This window comes from Ornithodoros turicata, chromosome 1 (assembly GCF_037126465.1).
Source record: "Ornithodoros turicata isolate Travis chromosome 1, ASM3712646v1, whole genome shotgun sequence".
Taxonomy (NCBI): domain Eukaryota; kingdom Metazoa; phylum Arthropoda; class Arachnida; order Ixodida; family Argasidae; genus Ornithodoros; species Ornithodoros turicata.
In genome coordinates, this window is record NC_088201.1 from 35,576,609 (window position 1) to 35,596,622 (window position 20,014).

At 44.6% G+C, this 20,014-nt stretch overlaps 1 long non-coding RNA gene across 1 annotated transcript in view; it reads right to left on the reverse strand.

Annotated features, from left to right (window-relative positions):
• LOC135377982 (uncharacterized) overlaps positions 1-20,014 on the reverse strand; it is a 291,104-nt gene that overhangs the window by 169,869 nt on the left and 101,221 nt on the right. The window lies entirely within an intron of this gene.

Genomic DNA, 20,014 nt, shown 5'->3' on the forward strand with positions numbered 1-20,014 from the left:
TGTGGACATGTAAAGGGGATATAAGAGGGTAAATGCAAATGGAGGTAAATGATTTGAAATTGAAGTAGTCGAAGGTAATTAAGAGGAAGAGGTAAGAGTAATTGAAAGTAATTAGATGTAACTAAAGGCAATTGCCTTTAGTTACACCTTTAAACTCAACTTTCTTGCTTTAATTAATTAAAGCAAGAAAGTTGAGTTTGAAGGTAATGAATGCAAGATATATGTAATCAAGAGAAAGATTAAATGAAATTAAGATACCTAAGGTGACCGCAGGCTACCGGAGGTAATTAGAGGTCGTTAAAGGTAACTAACGTCAATTAAAGGGGAACTGAGAGTAATTAAAGTAAGTAAACGTACTTAAAGTGAATTAAATGAAATTCCAGATTACCTCCTGTAACCTGCGGTTACCTTCCGTAAAGAAAGGGTAATTACAGGGTAAGTGGAAGTAATTGAGGCTAATTAAAAGTCAATTAAATGCACTGGTATATAGTAATTCAAAGCGTAGAACCGGAAGTCAAGTATAGACCGGAGGTGGAAAACCGGAAGTTGAGAACCTGAAGTCCAGTTGGACCGGAAATGGACAACGGGAAGTCCGGTTTAGGCCGGAAGTGGACAACCGGAAGTTGGGTTTAGACCGAAAGTGGATACCCGGAAGTCAAGTATGGACCAGAAAAAGCGCTTAATGCTAGAGCATTTCTCTCGCATTTACATTTAAATCGTCAATGATTTTTTTTTTAGTTACTTTTCAAAAATATGAACGCAACACCTTCCGGATAAAATGTGCTAACATATCCAGCAGAAGCACCACGAACAGGATAGTGCGACTGAAAAGACATGGACGGAAAGACGAGACGAAGGACATGCGCCAACTTCCAACTAGATTTAGTTTGAACGTTGACATATACATATCACTATTTTGTTTCGTAGTCTATTGTTTTCATGCTCAGAAAGGCTCAGGATCTAATAAAAACCACATCTTTATCTGTAAAAACCACTGGGCTTTCCGTCCGCGTCTTTTCAGTCGCGCTACCCTGATGGTAATGTCTTACCAACCAGCCAAATCTTCCACCGTTCTGCAAAGACACATTTACAGGAAGAAAGCAATCATAGTTACTCGAGAACTCTATAACGAAAAGAATGTAAAGCAATTTGCTCGCATAAAAACAAGTGCTGGCGCAGTGCACACAAAAATGAAGCGCACAAGGTTTTGAAGGTCGGTGGCGATGATGATGATGTACGTCAATGGCAATTGGAAATTTCGCAGCTCACGAGTAATGTTGGGTACACAACGCAATCACTATCAATTGTAACGTGGGTCTCATCTATCGAGAGTGTATCAACATGGACATGTTGCAGCAGAGCCGTTCCGAGTACCCACAATTCATTGAAAGGCGCTTACTGGGCAGGGCGATAAGGTACCCCACCAGCTCCAGCGTGTGCTTCCGCTCGGCTGCTTCGATAAGGCACCACGAGCGGCCTTTATGGATTATTAATGACTGGCGCAGAGTCCTGTAAACCTTTGCTCCCGCGCGTCATCGGGGCCAACTTTCTTCATTACTTGCTTGGCGTTACTATTCATCAAGGAGCCCAAGATTGCCTCGGACGACTCCGGCGCAAGTTTTCCGTTTTATTTTGCATCTGTGTTCTAACATAATGGCTCCCGTCGCATCATTAGCTGCAGATAAGAATTCCTTTTACTTCTTGCGACCCCGTTCAACTTTTTTTCCCGACGGAACTCCCTTTTATCGCTCCGACAGAAAAGAACGGTGTTACTCGATTAAAAGCCCGTGTCGTAAAGTTCCCTAAGGTACCCAGAAACTGATTGGGTGTTGCGCGGGATATGCTATTAATTATGCTTCGATATTACAGCCAATTTCCTACGAGTCATAAATCGGCGCTATGTTATGCAGATGTGGGCTTGCCTAGACCCAAAGTATCATATCGATGACCACGGAACGAGACACGAGACCATATGCATATAATACAGGTTGGAAATAATGACACTCTGTAAAAAATAGACAAGATGTCGCAATTTTTCTGCAACGTTACTATGTTGGTCCCCTTGCTGTGCGATATCGTGCATCAATGCGATGCGCTGTGTTTGCGTTCCTTTTTATGTATACAGGGTGTTTTTTATCCTTACAGATTTTTTTTAAAAGCTGAGAGAGCAGCACTGATGTCATTTTTGCAGGCGGGTGATACGGCCAGGCAGACATACTGTGGGAAAGCGCGTGTAACTACTGAACGACTAATTACCAAAAGTTAATTAATTAACGTTTTAATTAGATGTTTTCGGGAAAATGCGAGACAGCAGAATAAGGCAGTCATTATTTGAATCCACCCTCTTTTTTAAAAAAGGTTTGTAACGAGAACGCACTTTGAGGTATAAATCGCTAAATGTTGATATGCAAATCACCGAAACCAGAACTACGCACTTCTCGAGCGCAGAAACGACGTGACCTCCCGATTACTTATACAGTGTACATGTTTCTGTGGACCAGGTGGCGCGAGTGAGCAGCAACGTCAGCGCCCCAAAATATGCTACGCGCGGTAGCAGACGACGGCGGCACTTTCAAGTACATGGTCTCGAGTTGTTCGCACTTGGCAAGATTTGCCGCTTTGATTTCCTACAGGTTTTGCAGCTTTCCTTGGCGCCATACCACTTGAAACACCATGCAGAACCCGCTGATGGAACTACCTACTGTTGGATTCGTGGCCGCTTGGGCCCGAAATGGCGTTGCCCTCGACTTGGCAAACTTCGCTGCAACAGTCCTATGGGCCGGAAAACAGTCTATCCTGCCATCAAATCAGCGCCTATACTCCAATCAGCTCCATCGCTGCAAAACACGTGACCCTCAGACGCGAACCGCCGTCGCACCTTTTGCGCTCAAGAAGTGCGTGGTTTCGGTTCAATAGACTTCTACCGAAAATGACGTAATGATGACTTTGGAAGACATATCGAAACCGAAACAGCGCGGGTGGAGGACACCGCCGTTTTGCAAAGCCGTATTCCTTCACGAAGGTCACGAGTGACTTCTTTGTATTAGTGGTACACACAAATGATGTCACGTTTTTAGTCACTTTCGTGTCTTCATTCGGGTTCACAGTCCACCTCGGAAAGAAAAGAAGGCTTCACCCCAAGAGTTGCATCGTCTGAAAGTCAATGTCGTAATCCTGTGCGGAATGTGGTTTGTTATTACGACTTCGTTCGCGCTTGCTTTGTATAGAGACACCACTCCGACAGAAATTTGTGCCCTCCAGACCCCAGAAGATGGAAGAGCCCGGTAGCCATGCCGGTAGCCATCTTTAGAAAGGGCTACCGAAAAGATAGGGCTACCGGTAGAATGGAGCAGAACAAGTCCGTACAGCTATGTAAAGAATTACAAAACATCTTACAATATGAGAAGCCACATTTAAACGTGGCTTTCTTGTGACTTATTGATTTTTTGATATGGTCGTTCCAGTCTACCAAGTTGGCGGCGCTGCTGTATCATCTGACGTCATTTACATGGAGGGGTCTTTTGCATAGCAAAATTTAGCGTTTTATATCTCAAAGTACGTACTCGTTTCAGGATAGTTAAAAAAAGGGGGTGAATTTAAATGGTGACTCGCTTCGATTCTGCTATCTCGCATTTCCCCGAAAACACCTAATCGATAAGTTCATTAACGAATTCTAGGTAATTAGTCGTCTAGTAGTTACATATACTTCCAAACAGGATGTCCGCGTGGCCGCATAACCGCGAAAACCTGTGAAAACCGCGCTCTCATAGTTTATTATACAAATCTTGTAAAGGATAAAAAAAAACGCCCAGTATATAAACACCCTGGTTACGTACACATACTGTACTGGCCGTGGTGCCTCTTTTTTTTTTTTTTTTTCGGGAGAGGTGGGGGGAGGGGAATCTCCCTATGCACTGACGTATAGTCAATTCCCAATGAGCATGTACAAGGACGCTACGAATATACAGATAGATGTGTCTGGAACCGCCTCAAGGAAGCTATCTCACAGACACATTTGTGTCTTTTAGATATTGCACCTTCTTTTGTCAGAGACGGACTTGCGCATCAGCAACCTAAATAATGTATGCAGCCATGGATAACGCCACCCACGGTCGAATGCGTGACTAAGTATATTTGAGGAATCATTCAAGATCAGTGAGACGAAAAGTAAGTAGTTTCCAACTGCCACTCAGTAATATACGAGATTCGACTGAAAAGTAATGCACACAACAACAACAACAATAGATGATGACGATGAAATGGGATGTTTCACCGCGGTGGTGCGGTACCCTACCCCATTGCACGCGGAACATTATATGGAACATGATGAAGGAAGGATAAAAATACGAGAGAGAATTAAAGCACAGTCGCACGTAACTCAATAACGAAAACAGATATTTAAAAAAGCAAAAAAGAAGACGAAAGTACATTTTATTGTCTATGACAGCGTACATTTACGTTTCGACCTAACAACAACAACAATATTTTAATGATGATGGTTGTGGAGTTTCATCGCCAGGAGCGATACTCTACCCCATTGCTGGCGGTAATGTGGTGATGACCGAAGTCCTACGGTGTCCAAAAAGTTTACAAGTGCTTTTAGGGCAGAGCGCTGGTGTGCTGCACTTGGTCATGAACCAAGCAATTTTGACATAGTTAGACGTGGTGACCATTAGCAGTTAGGCCATTTCTCCCAACGGTGAACTTTTTTTCTCATACCGTCAATGAAGACTTCCTCCAGTCTGCAAACTACCGGCCTGATCGACTCTCTCTAAAACCCTGTCAGCGTCGTCAGCATCATCCTCTTCCTCTCATTTTCCCCCCAATAGCAATGGGGTAGCATTCTGCTCAATGAGCGGAAGTCATCCCCATATCATCGTCATCATGTATTTCTCTCTCTCTCTCTCTCTCTCCTGCAGTCTGTCAATCTTTCCTTGATCCACGACCTCACTATGGACGCCCTGACTATTCGTGGGAAATGCCAATTCATGACAATGCGGAATGAATACAGGTGACCTAAGGTCCTGATGCGAGGTAGTTGATATCGATGCACAGCAAATTTGTGGTCTAAATAGGTGTTCTTTAATAATTTCCTGTTAGTTGGGAGTAGCAGAATGTTTTGTGTGTGTGCTTCTTTCGTGCGTGTCTTTTGCTGCAAACCATCTCTTGTTATGAATACAGGTGTGTCGTGAGTGTTCCTTTAAGGCAAGAACAGACACCAGCAGTGGAATTCGAACCCAGTACTGGTGCATTTTCTTCAACAGCCATCATTCAATTGAAGTATACAACCGGGTATTGGGAGGCTTGTGTTCTGCTTGTCCTATGTTTAATTGCATCATCCACTACAACGATCCTCTACCCATTCTTAGAAGCTCAATCGTCGCTTCGCCACTATAGGCAGCTGGCAGTGCGTTACCAGTACCTTCCCCTGCTTCGAGCCCTGTTGCGACGCAGCAGCTCTGCTTTCATTCTAGCTGTTCCAACAGATCGTTACCTTATCGCTAAACATGAGCAACTAGCGTACCCAGCTGTGCCAACAGGGAACCTCCAGCCGGCTGAGGTGAAGGTCGACGTCTTCCATTGAGGAAAGACGTATGAGCACATGTCCTCCGCCATCTCAACCTGGTCCTATAGACAGTACTTGCGCGGAATAAAACTCTTCACCGATGCATCGACTACAACATCGTGTGCATCTGTGGTTCAGGAGATATGAATGTTGAAAGAACTGCACGTTTATCACATGTCACCTCAGCTGCAGCAATTAACTGGGTCCACATACAGTGATTCAAGAATTGGCTTAGAAGTCTTGACATCTATGTTTATGACGGGCTCTCTGACATCAGTAGTGCAAGTAGATAACTTTGCAATCACAGGAGGGTATGACATCCAGTTTCAATGGATGTGGCATCGTAGAAGACACAGGTCATATTAAAAGTGTGTACCTGACTTCATGGCCACTACTAAAGCTCCCAGCACTCCTCCTTGGACTTTTCCGGCACCCGACGTCTCCCTGTCGGTGCCTGGGCTATCAAGGAAGAAAGGTGACGTTGCAGCATGCGTGATGAAGCAGCTCACTCTAGATATGATGAACGCGTGTTATGCGACCTCCACAGCAGTATTCGCGGATGGCTCAACCACGAGGGGAAGTCCGTCCTCTGCCTTTGTCATTCCCTCCAAGTAAATTTCAGATGGCCATTGTCTCTCACATAAATCTTTATGCTATTCTTTTCGCCCAGCGGAAAATTACTGACAGCCCCGTTCGCTCCTGGGTCGTTTTTACGGATTCCAGATCTGCGCTGCAGTGTGTGGCAACTATGGGACTTCACTGCTCCCTCAGCCCTGTGGTCATTGAAATTGTGCAAGTCTATAAGAAAGCAAGCGCACAGGGCCACTCTATCGTCTTACAGGGCATCCTGGCTCATGTGGGCATCAGTGGAAACGAGGACGCAGATCGAACAGCCGCAGGCGCGCATCAATACACCCGGCGTGTCCCCATCATCCTGTCTAGGGGGGGATCACCGTTACGTCGTCTCAAGCCTCACCGCCCCAAGATGCACTCTCAATGGCAACATGACATCACCACTCACTCCCTCTCTCTCTGCTGTTTTCCGTTGACCCCACATTGTCCCTTACTCTCCCCCGCCTAATGCCACGTTCCTTTACCACAGTCTTCCACCGCATAAGACTTAATGTGGCTTTTACACCGGCTTTCAAACATCTCTTCGGTGTCGGCGCATCCAGCCTCTGTTCCACGTGTGGTGTGTGCGGTGATCTCCGTCACATCCTTCCTGTCTGCGGACAGTACGATCGCGAGCGCGCCCTCATGGAAACTGCTCTGCAACGCGTCGATCAACGCCAGTTTAGCTTAGCAAAAATTCTCGGGCCATGGTCGGACCCCTCACATCAGATGCAAGGCCTACGAGTTGTTGCTGAGTTCCTCTCCAGCACTGGACTAATGGACGAACTCTAATAGGACACTTTTCCATCATCATCCCTTTCTCATCCCTTCCGCAAGAGCAATGGGGCAGTGTACCGCCATAGCGGCGGTGAATGTCCCACCACATCATCATCCCATTTATGTTTGTGTTTGTGTCCCAAGTACACGGACAGTCGCACCGCCCTATAAGCGACTTTGACTCGTGTACGCCCGACCGTTTGATGTTGTCAAAATTTTGGGTCGTTGACCAGCGCAACACCAATTAAGCGGCTATATTGCGAGCAATTTCTGGAAGAACCCCATCTGAGAGTCAATTTTGTTACTTTACCTGCTTAAGTTAATGCGGTGCACCCGACTAGTGTTCTCCACTGATTCCCATCGGTTGGACTTGCATCCTTCATCAACTTCCTTTTTTTTTCTTATTCTCCTTTAATCTAGTGTAGGTGTATTGGGGTAGCCAGTCCGACGTCGTCGCCACTGATGTCCTCATTTGTCTCTTGTTTCTATCTTCTTCTTCTTCGTGATCTACTTCACACAGTATCCCTCATTTAATAGGGTCGCATAAATAATAATACCAGACCATTACTCTACTGGTGTCATATCGGAGAGATAACGTCCTCATTATGTAGCTACCTTTAGATGTCTTTAAAAGTCTCGGATCTTTACATGAGTGCGCAATAACGTTTTTAAAAAATAGTGTACGCAGTCTGTTGTCAGCGACAGATGCAGTTAACAAATACGTAATCGAGTTGAATGCGGTAACGCGATTAGAATTTAAAGGGTCCCAGATGTAGACACGAACCGAACCGGAAGCGGAACCAAAATCCGAAAACAACAGTTATATTTACGCCGAGCCGGTATTGCTGCCGCCATCTTGGAACTGGACCGAACTCAACCGATTGACGAAATTTCGGTTGTCTGTTCAAATAACGGTTCAGAAACGTCGAGATTGCCTATCTAAAGCCCTTTCACCATTGATACTTTTAAATGTTACTCATAGTTGACTTCACGGTTTCTTCGTTATTACACTGTCTGTATGAACAGCAACGCACATGAGAGTGGAAAGAGGGTTTTCCGAACACGATGTTGCTGTCTCCGGACTACATGCTGCCTACGCAAAAGGAGTGACTTGACTCTCTAAATGATGTTATGTTGCTCGGCTCGCTTGTGAGGTACTCTGATGTGTATCAATAGAGATGCTATCTGATTGTGTCATTGATACGCTTTATTTTGCATATTACTTAGTCACCTATAATTTGCAAAACCGTCGAGGCTCTGTTGGTATCGAGCAACGTTCTTTCTGTCACATGCGTTCCATTATGTTCACCTCCGAAACTATAAAGAAACAGTGAAGAGAAAAATAAAGTTTAGCGCCATCTTTAGTACACCCAGTGCTGCTCCTGAAGATTCTTTTAGATTGTACCTACAATCCATCGAACGTATTTTATCTATTTATTTAGGGCATTACAGGGTCATTTAAGGACATTACATGGCCGGGGGGGGGGGGGGGGGTAGATGGTCAACAAAGTCACAACGAACCGTCTTGTGCCGGTTACTCTTCGCGCGAACCAGTTTGAGCCGACACAGGTATCGCCCTGGACCTAAATCAAAACTGAGGGCCTGAACCTGAACCGACAAAATTTTCGGTTCGGCACTAGGTATGTAGGTATTGGAGTAATGACAATTCACGTTGTATATGTCCGATGGGGTTAACCTTTGATAACAAATTTCATTAAATTTCGTCGTAGTAGTATCGTACGACAACCGTTTGCAGCGGCAATTCTGCGGCCTTCTTTTATAGTTTGTCGTAATTCTTGACGACAATACACGATACAGCTGAAGAGCTCCACCTATCTTACGTTTAATGTATAATTTTTCTCGTCCCTTGGCTGCGAGAAAAACGGGCCGCTCTAGACTGGCAGGAGGCGCCTGGGGTGTTATTAATTCTTATTTTAACCTCCCGCCACGTTCAACTTTTGGGCGTTAATTAATGACTTCAACCTTCAGAGACCGGCGCCACTGCACTCCCTAATTGTAGTGGGAAGGCATAGAGCAAGTACACCACTCATGACGTCAACGTATCTTTGCCTCTCTCTCCTTAGAGTCTATAGTCAACCAATCATCATCCGTCACCATTGTGCTGGAGGAGTGTCCACATGCTGGGAACGCGCTGTTGCGCTGCCTTCTTAAATTTTAATCGGAGACGCTGCAAGGGAAAATGTCGCGGCTGCAAGGTCATATGCAGCGACTCGAGTCATCGTCGGCTCTCACTTTATACCCCTTCACTCTTCTTTTTCTTTTCTCCCTCAACTTTTTTTAGCATTAAACGGAACTTACTTTTCTTCCGAATTAATATAGATGACACGGCTCAACCGAAATATTTCTTCAGTAACGTCGTCATACAATGAGGGCATAATTAGTCATCCACATAATTAATTAACAACGTTATGTGCATAGGCGGACAAAAGTTTCCTAAGTGCTGAAAAGCTTCACAACTGAGCGCCACTAGTAACTTTGTGCAGAAGATGGCGTCGCACGTAAAACTCGTAAACTGCTTGCTTGTCACATTTAGTAAAATTAATGAGCAGCTGTCGGATATGAGAGGTGTCGGGATGTATAGAGTCAGTTTTTTTATTTTAGTTTTTTTTACAGGCACCACTAATTAGAAAGCTTCTGTTCTTTCTACTGGTTTCTGGTACGTTGTAATAGAGGAAAGACAAAAGCTTACACACGCACATGATGCAGTCGTATAATGACATCATAATAATGGCTACTGATCCACTAACTAGTGTATCTAATAATAGGCGGGGGGATCGTACGCGGCCAGCGTAAGCAAACTGTGTACGATAAAGAAATGTCATAATTTGAAAATCTGACACCCGTTCAATATCAAAACGGGGGATGCTACGTATTTCTGTCCTTTAGGATTGGGTAAAAATTATACAGCAAACATACGGTCGCCGCGTAGTATCGCAACCTGTTCGGTACCCCACTTCGGTCAGATCAGTGTGCTACAAATCTATTGGTGTCAGGAAAACTCAACCCCTGCGGAACAAAATCTCTAGCGCGCAAAACTGAATGGAAAGTTGAACACGAAGCACTCGATAGAAACCGTTGTTCTTCTACCGCGTACGAAAGAAGATACGTTTGAATGGCTTTATAGAGGACGTCACACTGCAGTGTCGTATATCAAGAGAAGTAACAGAAGGCAGGTGACACGCGGGGGACCCATTCTCCAACAGACGGCAACAAAGCCCCCAAGAGGGAGTCACACTTGTGAATGAAGGGTCTCCAGGCATCGATCTGGTCAACGGGTCGAGACCAGCATTTGGAAACAGCCACTGAAATATGTCGCCGCCTGGTCAACCGCAGGTTGACTGCCAATGCTCGGTATAAATTACGGAGAATGCGTCGGGCGGTTTAAGGATTCCTCGCCACGTTTCGCGACCGCCCCGCCAAGAAATTTATGAATGATTGGGCACGAGGTCAGCCTACCGATTACACTCCACAATATACGCAGACACACGACACCTCTCGGTGCCACCGGAAGATAATCACACATACGCTCTAAAAACAGAATAAATTCTAAAGTACTTCTGCTAGACCTATTAACCTGGCTACTCCAAGAACGAAATTGAGAAAATATTCCTCGCATAAGAGTGGAACTATGATGACATAGATGGTTAAAAACAGTTCCTAATTCTCACTGTCTTTTCTTTTTTTTTCTTCTTTTTTTTTGTTGCACACCTGGCTTATGCTTCACACTAAACCTCTGATTTACTCTTATTAACATTATTTTGCTATGTCAATATCCCCTTGACCGTACCAAACTGGTGAACAATCAAGTATTTCTTCTGTGGGCTGCAACACACTTTACTGAATATATAAAATCATTATTTCCCGAAAATAAGCTCTTAGAGAGAAGAAACATGCACTATAAGAAAATATAATGCATACAGTAATAAACATACCTCGGTGGCATGGTAAGGGGCATGAACCGACGAGGGGACATGACGAATAAGCCCAGAGACATGGGACACAGGGGACCTGTGACACGTGTGCTTCGTGGACTTCCATTTTCCTGCGTGTGCGCGTGTGAAGTGTAGCAAGTCAAGTATTGGCTGACCTCTCTTAACACTTAAATAAAAAAGGGGGCCACCAAACATGACGAAACAGATAAAGTCTCAAACACAGCAAAAGTTTATTGACAACAAACGAACCTGTATACCCAGAAAATCTCGAAGGGGAGGGAGGGGAATGAGAGAGGGTTTGCTAACACAGTTATAATCGTTTGCAAAGAGGGTAGTGCCAGAAGGCTCGGAAGGATGTTGCTTTTTTGGCACGAGACATACTTCCTTTAAGTGGCTGTAGCATTATACTGTAAGCGTTTTTCGCGTGCGCAGCATTCGAACCCCAGCACCGGCCGTCTGGGGACCTTCCCTGAATTTTTCGGATGGTCTAAGGCAAATGTCGACGCAGGACGCACGACCCGCCAAGCATCCTGCCAAATTGTCAGGAAAATATATCGATAAATAACACTAACATCTACCTTCGGCACAGCAACCTACATTGATCTTTTTTTAGTTCTGTTAATCTGGCTGTATTCTACCAGAATTCTGGAAACTTGCACACGCGTTTTTTAACGGTACAATTTTCCGTCTGACAGACACTGTGTGCGTGCATGCTTTTTATTCCAATACCTAACCTAACATTACCAAACCGAACCTTAATTTATTCCGGCACTTTGAGAGATATGATCATCAAGCATGTATTGTAATGCACGCCAAACTTTTGAAGAAACAATACTTAGTTATCTTGTGTTGCTGTTGGCGAGTTACAAATCCGAGAACAAACTTCGATGTCGAGCTCTGATCCATGAGTAGCAATAACTTCTGCCGTTCCTATCGGTTCTCGCAAGCACGTGACTTCTGCCGCGCTGCCTCACTGGCGGAGATCCTGTGCCTGGTAATAAAACCGCGCGAGTTTCGCGGTGCTGATTTCTTCCACGGTACAACAAGCTTCACAATGCTGGAATTTGCCACACGACATCCACATATAATACCCAATGGCACAAACATGTCCACCGGCATGCCCTCATAGTTTGATTTATTATTCGCTTTTTTTTTATATATATATGCATTCTAAATAGAGAACATTCAACTTCAATGGCACTTCAATGGCACTGGAACATCACAAGAAACCTCCGGAAACAAGACGGGATATTGTTTAGAAAAATCTATCTTTTCAAACTCTGGTTGGAAGCAGGGCTCGGAACCGTTATTTTTTAGGGTTCGGTTCAAGTTCCGGTTCAAGGTTATCGGTTCGGTTCGGGTTTGGGTTCAGCGCAACCAAAATAACGGTTTGAACCGATATTAATCGGTTCGAACCGGTTTACAAGTGCTGTGCAAATCAGCGTACCACATGTGAGAGGTAATAGAGAGTTTTAGTAGACCGTTCGCTATCGCCTTTGCGTACGTAAGGGATAGCGTTGATGGTTCTGCGCGCGCCCATAACAGAAGGAGAGCTTCGCGGAGTGCACAGAACCACCAACACTATACGTTACGAACGCTATCGCCATACTAAAACTACGTACGATCTACTAAAACTATCTATTATCAGGTTCCGGCGATGATTTGCTCCTTCCTTCATCTTACTGCCTCGCACCTACACTTCGTAGGCACAAAGAACCATGCAGTTCACAGCAGATCATCCTTTACTGTACCGAAAAGTGCCGGGAAATTGCGTACAGCGTATCATTTTTCTCCATTGCAAAAAGGCTATCGCCAATTTCTAACGAAAAAAGACAGAGAGAGAGAGAGAGAGAGAAGAAAGCGGTCACGTGGTAGATAGGAGCATCCCAGAGTCCCATGCTCAGGCAGGCACGCTGCTCCCCGTTGAAAAGAGTGCGACATGCCACTCCTGTGTTTCGTTCCTCCATGTTCTGGACCAACCTCTTTCCCGTGGTCGCTAGAGGTCTTCCTTGCTTGTGGATGTCACTGTGAACTATTCAAATTTTCGTCGCCTTCACACTGCGACGCTGAATGAAAGGAGGCAGTCAAGGCATCAATGCAAAGAGTAGCTGTCGTGTAGAAAATCTTTTTTTTTTTTCACACCTCGAGTCACAAAAACGAACAGGGAACCTTTTTGAGGTGAGGCTGCATTCTTGAGGATACACTTCTCGGTTGCATCCATTTTAGTCAATCACTGGATCATATTCTCTTAAATTACCAATTGATTTTATCACCGTCTTGGCGCATTATGGTCGTAGTTGCCGCTGCGCCAATAAACCACGAATCATCATCATCATCATCATCATCGTCAACTTGTCGGTTGATCAATTTGTCCGCTCCATGAATTCAGCAAAATTCCGAGAGATGCAGGGAGCTGGTGCGCGGCAGTCGAGTGGGAAGGTATAGGCGTTTTTACCGTCTGGAGAACCGGTTACCGCATCATATTTTTTCGGTTCAGTTCCGGTTTGTTCAAGGGGAGAGAAAAAATGTTTATGGTTCGGTTCGGGTTCGGTTCGGCAAAAAATAACGTTTTTTTGCGGTTTCCGGTTACGGTTCAGTTCCGGTTTCGACCCCTGGTTGGAAGACCGCCCGCCTAAAGAAGATATCATCTTGGCACGAGAAAAAGCGGTGCTGAACGGTCTCCGTACTCTCGTGCCGAAGGCAATTTGTAGACCACAGAACAAATATACCACACTGATGCAGCCACACATTTATGGGAGGAGTGCTGTATGCAACCGAAAAAAAAACATTTAGCTGACGGAGTGATACTTTTTTCACTATAGAAAGAATGTCCCAGCCTGGCCAGCCGTTAAGGCACAGGCAAAAGAAACTCTACTAGATCAACATTTAACCGTTCCCTTGCACGCCTCAAATAGATATTCCCGCGAAAATCACGCTAGCAAAAGGTTACGCCCTGCAACCACCTCCTTAATGAAAGCATTAACGTGAAAGGTGATATGGCTGGAAGAAGCAGCAGATTCTGCAGTAAGCATTAGCGAAAAGACTCTACGACTGCGGTCCCTGAGGTAAAATAAGCGAGACGTAAGTTGTCTAATGAATAGATGAGCGAGCCCTAGTCCCCCAGATGACGTGAAGCGAAACAGGTTGTCACGCCTCACGGGTTCATGGGATGAGTTCGATATGAACATAAGCGAAGAGACGGCGCAATCCCTCAATTTGCGGCCAGAGACAGCACAGAATCTGAAGAACGTATACAGAAGCTTCGCCATTAAAAATACATTGGACACCTGAGCGCATGAGAAATAAGAACAAGTCATGCGGTGGTGGTGATCGAACTGCTTGCCGTAGTCGGCCACGCGCAGGCGGGCAACGTCACGACTATCGCAGGGGGAGGGGGGGGGGCTTACGTCCCAGGCCGACTTCACCGAGACAGCACCGCCTGCGCCCGCGGATTCGAACTCGGGTCACCAAGTTTCACGAAAGCATATTACGCGTCTGCCAATATCATGGGTTCGAGATGTCCAGTTACGTCATTTCGCGATGCCCGTTCGCGATGTCATTCTGCGATGTCCAGATAGGCGTCATACCATGAATGTGTTTGAACTGTATGCCCAGAAGACAACGAGGACCCATAAAACGACCCCTGCGTTGTACCTCACGTGCCCACCCATATTCCACTGCTTTTATCGAAGCTTACACGGACATCAGATGAAAAAAGTATGACATCCTGCATAACACACTCCACGCTTGTCGTATTAGTAGAGAAAAATGCAACGTCGTCGGTATATGATAGTCGTCGGCATTTTAACCTCAAGCTGATGAATGCGTTTTAAAGCCCAGGACATAATCATCGTTCAAGACCCCCTACACACAAGGGCTGAAGATACAGTGCGAATAAAAACGGGGACATGGGACACCCTTGACGAACTGATCACTTCAACTAGTTACCTTTTCATCGGCGGAAATCGGAGATTTCGCTTTCAAATCCCACTGCTGGTGCCTTTTCAACAACCGTCGTTTGTGGAGAGGATACCACGTCTGTTTAATTCCACAGGATACTATTTAATTCGGCGAAGTTTCATACACTCTCAAAAATGAGGGGGGGGGGGGGGTCGAGGTAGCTTGCCGTTGTTGGCCACACTCAAGTGGGCATCGTCACGACTATAGCCAAAAAAAGAACTTCACCACATAGCACGCTCCTAGCCAACCATCACCCCGAATGACAACGTTCCCGCTCTAGATTTGTTGAAAACGGGAGGAGGAGCCTATTTTGTGCCATTATGCACGGCACAAAATAGGCTCCTCCTCCCGTTTTAAACAAATCACGGGCGAGAACGTTGTCATTCGGGATGATGGTTGGCTAGGAGCGTGCTATGTGGTGAAACTCATTTTTAAGAGTGTACGGCATTCATGCGCCAATAAAAAATCAGTTTCACCGTCTAGCTAGGTCAGCTAGAAATTGTTAATGTTGTTTCGCTTCCGTTTGGGCAATGCTATATAGTGTCACTGCTTGCAGTTAACAAAAGATGAATTTGAGCAGCTGAGAAATTAAGCACAGACACACTCTTAAAAATGAACTTCACCGCATAGCACGCTCCTAGCCAACCATGATCTCGAATGATATCGTTATCTGCCTTGATTCGTTGAAAACGGGAGGCGTACGCCTTCTTTGTGACACGTATGCTGTTCATAATTATCACAAACAAGGCGTACGCCTCCCGTTTTCAACAAACCAGGGCAGATAACGATATCATTCAAGATCATGGTTGGCTAGGAGCGTGCTATGCGGTGAAGTTGATTTTTAAGAGTGCAGGTCTCGGTGAATTGTACCATGTACACTATACTGAGTTTGCGGTGGTAAATTCTGCAACCGCTACAGATGTCACCCTGCCCTGCTTGACGTGTTAGTGGCTTCCAAGCACTACTGCCCTCTGTGGTCCGTTTTATGCAACACCCCAACTGCTGCAAGATTAACTTGACAATCCTTCGTATTCGTACACTGTTAAAACAGGACTTCACCACATAGCACACCCCTAACCAACCATCATACCGAATGATATCATTCTGTGTTATGATTTGTTCAAAACAGGGGGGAGGCGCCTATCTGAGACAAGATAATCTGTCCCAGATAGGCGCCTCCTCTCATTTTCAACAAATCAATGCACAGAATGATATCATTCTGAATGATGATTGGCTACGAGCGTGCTATGTGGTGAAGCTCTGTTTTAACAGTGTAAGTCATTTCCTACCTTTTAGTTTTCAGATTCTCACATAGCGAGCAGGGGTCGTTTTCTTTAGACGCGACGAAAAATTTGCATGCCGATAATACGCAGAAACAGCATTCTTATGGGTTCTTCATACTTTATTTGAAACACTTACCTCACCGACAGACATAGCCTACAGGTTACTCTGTTTCGCGAACAATAAGGAAAGGTTAAAAGCAATTGCAATTTCATGCCGCGCGTAACTTCATTTCAGCGTGGGCGACAAGGGGGCGGATAATTCATTGCTTCGTTTCGTCGCTGTCCGCGAGTGTGCGAGCGACCAGTTGGAAAGGCGAATTGGTTCTCGTTAACACGTGACCCCTCGTTCGTTCCTTCTGGGATGAAAAGGAGATGTTAGCCGAGACGAGCTGGCTCCGCGGTCACCTCACTGGCAGAGGTGTGTCAGAGCCGAATGCGTTTCAGTATTCGCGTCTATTCCCCTCTTTCCTGTATAGTTTGCAATACAGATTGACATCGATGTACGCTAATAGTATTTTATAATTGTTCGACATACCTCGGGGCGAAGCTTCACAACCATTTGGGCTCCGTCGGTGACGTTTGCTCCCAATACCCGATCATCCAATGACATTCTCGATCATTTGCTTACCAATGCAAACGCAAGAAAAATAATGATTAACGCAACGAAATCAAAATCGCCCTTAACAGTTAAGAACGGTTCAGACAATAAGTGCCTGTCATTCATGTCATTCGCCAGACACAAATTATCCGGTATGTATCTTACTTTTTGCGGCATTGAATGGAGCGCAGTTTTCCGAGGGCGAAAGAGCGGCCACGGGAAACAAAATTACAAATGTTATTTCTGCATATAGTTGCAAAGTAATATAATAGTTATCAATAAACACCAGGCAAAGAAAATGTATCAGAATGAGTTCCGGCGTTAAGATTCGACACCTAAATTTTTAGGCAGCTGTGGTCAATTTTCGATTTTTGCTCCCTGTTTTGTACCCCCTTGTGTGAATCCACAACATGTGTGCAGCAATATCAGACGCCTTTTTATCAACTCTGGGACATGCTGCTGCACAAAAGACATTAATAAAGAAGTAAGGTAACGATGCCTTGAGGTGGGGAGAAAAAAACATTGTGCAAATGGATTCTACTAAAGTGAGATGTACTTTTCATTGTGGGGTATTGTTTTACATGGCCGAACTAATCCATGTTATATTGATAGAAATATAACAATTTAGGAAAATTGGGATTTTACTGAGCACGCGAGGCATAAGCAAACTCTTATTGCGTGCATTGTGTCATTAGCTAATGACGCGCAGTCGTTAATAAGGTGTCCTTGCAACGCGAACAAATCTGCAACAAAAATCCGTGACCAATAAGAAATGTTGGGGAGACACTGTCGATCATTAAGCGTTTCCCCAAGTCATGACTACTTCTGTTCCATTCGCAATATAACAGACTCAAAGTTGCAAAAGAGTTATTCGAATATGCGCACGGAGTTTACCGTCGTCTAGTTCAATAAAACTTTTCGAAAACTGAGTCAGTGGTCAACGCAACACAACAGATTCAATGCGGCGGCACTCAAAATTGGCTTAGTTGCATAAGCCTATATACTGCAGTTGATAACGGATCATGTGGCGCCCGCAGATTATGCGAGCGGAAATTACGGACTGGATTGCACACAGTGACCATAATCAGGGAGCAGAGGGGGAAGGCATGATAGATTACCTAACTTCATACAAATGACTGACGATTTTCCCTGCAAGTCTGCATTCAAATGAAAGTTTTAAACGGAACAGGAACAAACAATTGTCTTCGTGCTATCGACTCAAAAATACCTAATGTTTCTTTACTTTAGCGAACAAATTTGTAAAAGAACAGCGTGTGTGATTCTTTCATATTTTAGAGAAAAAATGGATGGGAAGAAGTACCTGTGAACGAATGAAACATGAGACACAGAAAGACGAAACAAGCGGGGCGATACAAACACATAGAGCCTCTAAACGCCAAACCAACGAGTAAAATTTAAGTCATTTTACGTGAATTACTTGAATTTCGATTAAACTTTCATTACAAGCTTTCATGCACGAGACTACACGACCCTCTTCATTTTTCCAAATTTTACTGCGTGATCTTCACTGTCGTGCAAGATATCCTACCTCAAGTACCTTTTACGTAAATCTTTTTGTAGAACGTAAAGAAAAAACAATGTACAAGTTTCCGGCGATGCAGAATCAAAAATAACAAAGACGGTTAAGAGTATCAACTGTTTACTTTGTTTGTTTTTGTATATCAACTGTTGTTTTTATGTATATAGTAAGCAGTTGATGCTCTTAACCGTCTTTGTTATTTTTAAATATTTTTGTTCAGATTGTTTGACACTGCAGTGCATCCTTTTCCAAATGAAAAAAAAAGTTACATATACAATGTTGAATTACTTATTTACAGTTTCCTTTCCATCGCGCTTCAAAGATAACCCCCCTGCATGGCGTTTTTCCACATGAAACCCCGTTTTGCGGTGAAGCCACACGCATGCCGTGCAGTGCAACCACGGTGAGTACAATGCTGAAAACCATACGCTACGTGGCCCTGTACCTTGACGTTAAAAAAGGGCATAGCATTGCTCTGGACATCCTCAGTAGTATTTGTTTGCGGCGGAGAAAAGAAATACTGAATCAAGTATTATCTGCTTCAATACGTTGTGACCCAAGCGCGTCCAAAGGCACTATTTTCCCGGTCTCTTTCCATGGGCATAGCGTTGCAGAGGGTCTGAAAAATGTTAGATTCGTTCAGCCAGTCGCTTCTTTGTTAGAACTGCCTTACATCATTACTCGCGTTCAGATTTCGTAACATCAGCCCTGATTGTTTTTAAACGCTGGAAGGTTGCGAAATTCGGGTATTGGTTCGGTATCTCAAGTATTCTTACGACTACTTTGAACTTTAACCCGTAATATTCGGATTTTGTGTAGTGAGTCTATCACTGGTGTTCAACGACAGCGAATATGGAATAACATCTCACCTTCGTCTGTCCTTTCCAATTTGCACATCATAGAAGGTGCGAAAGGATGCAAACTAAACATTTATCGACAGCGCTCGACGCACGCACGCACGCGCACATACACACACACACGCACAAATAGACACACAAAGAGACGATGATGAGATAGGGCTGATGCGCTCCATTATTCAATACAACACCGAATTTATTTTGCATACTATCAGCGAACTCCTATGTAAAATGTTTTCTAATGACTCAAAGCATTTAATAACCGCTTCTTCATTTACCTGCTTTGTGAGACATAACGAATGCGGAAGGCCGCGGGTTACTTTGAACCACTTTCACCCGGGGTAGGATTTAACCTAGCCTTCACCGAAAACATGCATTATATTACATGTAATGCATTAGGGCACAAGCCACACAATTGTCCCGGTGAAATTTTCTTGACAGACATTTCGCTGCTCGTGTGGAATTTACTGTATAGTTTCGGCAGCATCAAAGCAAGCCGTAGTACTGTGCGGCGTAGCTTCCACACGCAATGCGCTTAATGACCGCGGAAAACTCGAGAAGTCGGAAAAGTTATGGCACAGAATGGTTTCGTAACTCGTCAAGGCTAAACTGAAACATTTCCTCCCGTATGAATAATGGCTATGTGCGCAAAAGAAAGGTTTCCCAACACAGGACAAAAACGCAACCGGCTTCAACGTGTCCCGGCTTCTTTCCCTTCCTGGGGAGCATCACATGTTGAATAGAGCAAAAGAAACCATAAAGAATTGAGAGTGCGCACGCGTCCCGTCATATAAAAAGAAAAATCAAAGCAGGGGAGAACAGCAATCATCCGTGCCCCTCCACGCGCTCTGCGCATGCGCATACCCAA